At 50.4% G+C, this 4,821-nt stretch overlaps 1 protein-coding gene across 1 annotated transcript in view; it reads left to right on the top strand.

The window, feature by feature from the left end:
* The first annotated feature begins 968 nt into the window (after nt 1-968).
* The window catches only part of LOC125956497 (putative fatty acyl-CoA reductase CG5065), an 8,254-nt gene continuing 4,401 nt past the window's right edge, over nt 969-4,821 (top strand). Inside the window, exon 1 of the mRNA XM_049688428.1 lies at nt 969-1,162. The gene's annotated coding sequence lies outside the window, so the exon portion shown is untranslated. The remainder of the gene's footprint in view (nt 1,163-4,821) is intronic.

The raw sequence follows: 4,821 nt of genomic DNA, 5'->3' as shown, positions 1-4,821 counted from the left end.
TACGGACATTCTCGACCATTCGATATTTGTGGCCGCGGTCGCGGCCGCCTGTATCAGTCCATACAGCAACTAGGTCGTGTTGCTCGTGGCGATGGTGGTAACGGAATCCATTTAGAGAAATGCTTTTTCAATGCCTTTAACATTTTCAATCAACATTTCAGGCCCAAGAATAGGCCAGCAATTCGAGGTCTGCACTTCAAGCCGTTGTGTAAACGGTCGATATATTGCAAGAGCTGCGCTGCGTAAATGCGTTTTTCATCGGAAAACAAAAGCCCAATCGAAGCGTCCAAAGGTCGATGTTGAGGTGTTTGATGAAGCGCACGATCGCGGTCAGCTGTTCCGTAGTGCTGCGGTTAACATCCTTCGCAGTATATACCTTCTGTAGCATCCGCCTTCCGCTGCAGCCGAGCGAGTTCATGAGTTCATGCGACGCCGAAAGCTCGTGCTCGTCTGTGCGGTTTTCCCAAAGCTTTCGCGTTGCTACTCACGAGCGAGCGAGGCTATGAAAGGGGGGGGGGGGGGGCGGGGGTGGCCGCCCAAGAAGCCGATAATTGCGGAGGAGCGCGGAGAGCCCGCGCTGCACTTTACATGGAAACAAATTAGATATCGTACGCTGGCACGGATGGCCATGGGGTGGTGGTGCAACAGCACAACGCGGAGCAGCTCGCGACTCTCAGCCGCAGAGTCGAAGGGATTGCTTCATCGTGCTCACGCTGTACAAACACCAGCAGCAACTCCGGCAGCTGCGCCTATTCCGCCAGTGTTTTCCTTCCACTCTCACCTCGGCCGAACAAATTCCGCGATCCGAAACATGATTTCCATGCCCGACCATCATCATCATCAACATCATCATCATCCGGTACCCGGCTGCAGACCGCCAGCATCAAAGCAACGAAAGCATTCTCCGCGTTCGCGAGCGAACGCCCGTTGGGAGGGGGTAGGAGGTCGCCTAAAGCCTCCCCCCTCGAAAAAAAAAACGCGGCTCGCACTCCGAGCAGTTGATCGCGGTGCGGACCCAACCAGTCAGTTGATCGGAGGATTCGGCGGTGAACGGTGCTGCCACGGACGAACGCTACGGTCGCGATCGCGGTTCTTGTGTGCTGCTGTTGATGTTGTTGTAGTTGCGCTGCGTTGCGTGCCAGGTGTCCAAGTGAGTCAAGAAGTAAGTTGCTGCTACTGTGATTGCGACATTAGCACGCGAACGGGTTGTTCTGGGTGCAGCCGTCTTGTGTAATTCGCACACACACACACACACACACATGGAGCGGGGTTAGTAGAGTGAAGAAAATCTGCACGAAACGGCACCCTGAACGGTAGCACCGTAAGATTGCAGACTCTGCAACTGGCAATTGGTTTTGTGGCTGCGCGTTCTTCTAATTGTGTTTTGGCTCCCATCTCTCGGAGCACAAGGTAGGTCGCAGGTCGTCGCCATCGTCGCCGTCTCCGTCGTCGTCGTCAACGGGCGGTTGCGCCATCGCGCCTTGCCGTTTGTTGATGGTCTGCAAACAACAACGGTCGGTTCGGTTGCAGCCTCTTCACAACCACGGCGTCACCACGCTCGTGAAGGTTACACGCGTTTGGAAGCAGTTAGAGTAGCGCCGTTCCCATCTTTCACTTGCTCTTGGTCTTGGTGATGCTGGCCGATGACGATGTTGTCATCGTCGGCGACGCCACCGCCACCACTCGCAAATAAGCACACGTGTGGCCTAGTGCTCGATCCGATGCGCGAACCGATCGCGAACCTGTTTTGTTGGAGACCGCCAACTTCTTAACGCGAGCCAATCACCACTAGGAATCGTAAAGTCAAATTGAAGAATCGCTGCGATCAGATGGTCGAGCGTCTTTCGCTCGAAAACCGCCTTCGGTGCGTGAGCCCCATTCATAAGTGCGGTTCGCAATGCAGTTTCATTAGCAAGTCACCCTTCTTCTGCTTCTTCAGTGCAACCGACTGCAACCGACTGCGTGAAGGAGAACGTGCAATGCACTCTGCGCTTCGGTTGCGCATTGTGCACATACTTCACTTGCACTTGCAACAACTTGCAGGTAAAAGTGAAAACCCCGCGTTCTTGGCGTTAAGTTAAAGAAGCGGCTTTCTGCGTAGCGGATACCCTTAATTGATGGTCAGCTCGCAAAGGGGCTGTCGCGTCGCATCGCTGATTACACCCCTTGGCACGTGGTTTTGAGTTGAGTTGTGTTTGCTTGGACACCGTAAGGTCTAATGACTGCCGGGGGGACCTCGGCTAAGACGTAACCTTTGGCGCTAGGCGACAATGACAACGGCACGTGTAACGGTTGACCTTGAGTCGAGCCGCTAGTCAAGGAACTGATCGAGAAATAATCAGATGTCTGCGTCCGCGAAAGATGGTCTTTTTGGACGGCTTTTTGTGGAATTTGATTACGAATGTCGGTGGTGACAGCGGCGATTCGACAGTAGAGTGTTTTAATGACACACCTAAGAGACCTTGTGCTGGTTAGAAAACGAACTTCCTGCTAAATTCGCGTGTTTTTATCTCCCTGTCACTATTGCCTCGATCGATTGGTTCCGCCATTCGGCGGACTTTCGGTTGACGTGTATCCGCTGGTGTCTTGTTAGGTTCCAGCGTTTTATTTTTCCTTCAGCGAATGTCAACAAATGTTGCGTTGCATAAATTGAAGAAATCTATAGAAGCTTCTTCAGGGCTAATGTTAATGTTTGACAAATGGCGCTGTTTGTGGTTGATTAGCGGAAGAACTCATCGATAGTCTGACGAATCCGGTATCATCAACCTTCGATCCGGAGTCTGTAACGTTAATGTGCGCCTTACGTGTAACCGATGACCTTCAAGCACCTGCGAGAGATGAGCCTTTTTGACCGCTGGGACTGACTAACTCTGTTCTGACCTTCAGCCCACGATGTTGGCCATTAGATAATCTCACACAGGTGGTACCAATAAGGCGCCGACTGATTTATCGTGCCATGGTCGTGTCATAGAGTTGTTTTAGTATCCAAACTGTTTTATACACCTTATAAGGCAGTAACATTCTTTCAACTTGGTATTCCCTTTTTTTTCAAACGTATCACACGATGAAACACACGCCCTGTTCACGTGAATCCCAAAGAAAAGAAGAAGACGACGCAACAGACACAACAGACCTGCACGATTCATTCCGTAATATTAATTAACGCGTTCCATTGATCCGCAGCCTTAGGGCCTCTGCGCCGCTGCTGCCATTCCACACGGCGCTCTGCGTCACAAGCGACGTGTATGTGTGCGAAGTGAGTGATCTACTTTCGTGCTTTCTGTGCGTCGTCACCTTGATCGTGATGAATCTGTGTGCTTTAGTAGTCCCAACCCGAAAAAAATGAAACAAATCTGTCCAGTCAGCATGATCTGTTGCGGCATTGACCTTGAGAGCACCGCCGAAACGTCACTGACATTTGCGCCACACACACACAGCCCGCCATTGACCGGCCTGGAATCGCAGCGCGTGTTTTTTTTTTTCGGCGAGTTCGTCGCTTACGCGCAAGTCTATTGTATAATTTTGGAGAAATGGTTACGCTTCAGGTTTGAGGCGATCGCCTTGGGGTTGTGTGATATGGGATGAGACGTTACACGGTGTGTAGCGACATCATTAGCGCAAAGATAAGCAACTAGCCACGCGGTCACAAAATTTTGCATATTTGTTAAATTGTTTGCATTTCGTATCCCCTTTGGCGAAATCCCGGTTCGAATCTGGGTCACATTTGCGTTCGATCGATCGATCGATCGATGCCGCTTATTTGGCGGCGATACGGTAAATAGAAAAAGGGGATTTGATAATGAAATTCGAGAGTCTGGACCGATGGTGATATCCTAACGACCTCAACTTCTCATTTGAATTTTGGGGGAATAGTCAATGTCAATCACAAGGCCTTGTTTGCAAACGAACTATGCCTTGCCGATTGGATACGATCGTCAATATGATCATTAACACACACTGACACAAACGCTGGCAATCAGTTTCAGAAATAGATTTCATTAATTTAAAACCGCGACATACACGCTAGGCTCAACATCGCTCGGAGCGTCACATTCGGACTCGGAATGTTATCGAACGTATTAACATCGGAAATGAGGTGCATGGCATTATGGGATGTAGCCTTCCTGATAAGAAAACTCTCTACCTTTGCGCCTTGAGCAATCGTTGTGCTCAACGCCACGAGCATAACATTTGAAAACTGAACCGAGATGCTTGGCCATCATACATGGCGTTGCCGTAGATGTGGGTCTTGGACGTAAGTTCCGTTTGGAGATGGAATTCGGATTCAGAGCCGCCAGCGCTCAGAGAAGGTCGAGACCCTTCCCACCCATACAAACGCGGAGCAGTCTAGCGGATCACTGTGTCACTAGAATTCGGTCAACTACACGACACGGCACCTCGTACCGTTACGGCTGCAATGTGGTGAAGGTTGTTTTATCGCTCCACACAAAAACAACCACAAACGAGTCTGGCCAGTCGGCGGCCAGCATGCATGGTGTTGCTCACGTACTAATGCAACAGCAGCAGCAGCAGCAGCCGTTGGCACTGGAAAGGAGTTCATAGATCTAAGGGGATCTGTGTCAATCAATCGCGACGTATCTAAGACGGCGATACTTGGATAAACGATGTCAACCGTGTGCTTCACCAAAACTTACAAGGCAATGACCCGTCCATGTGGTTCTTCTTGAACCTTCTAGATGCATTCTCGGAGCAGTGATGCATCGAGATAAGTTCCCGGAGTAGGAGCAACAACCTGTTTGGATGTGGATTTGAAATACCAAAAATAGAATTTTAGCGATCCGTGCTAATGTATGCAAATGG

Source organism: Anopheles darlingi, chromosome 3 (assembly GCF_943734745.1).
Source record: "Anopheles darlingi chromosome 3, idAnoDarlMG_H_01, whole genome shotgun sequence".
Classification (NCBI taxonomy): Eukaryota; Metazoa; Arthropoda; class Insecta; order Diptera; family Culicidae; genus Anopheles; species Anopheles darlingi.
Note: the sequence above shows the minus strand (reverse complement) of the source record. Positions and strands in the feature narration are given on the sequence as shown.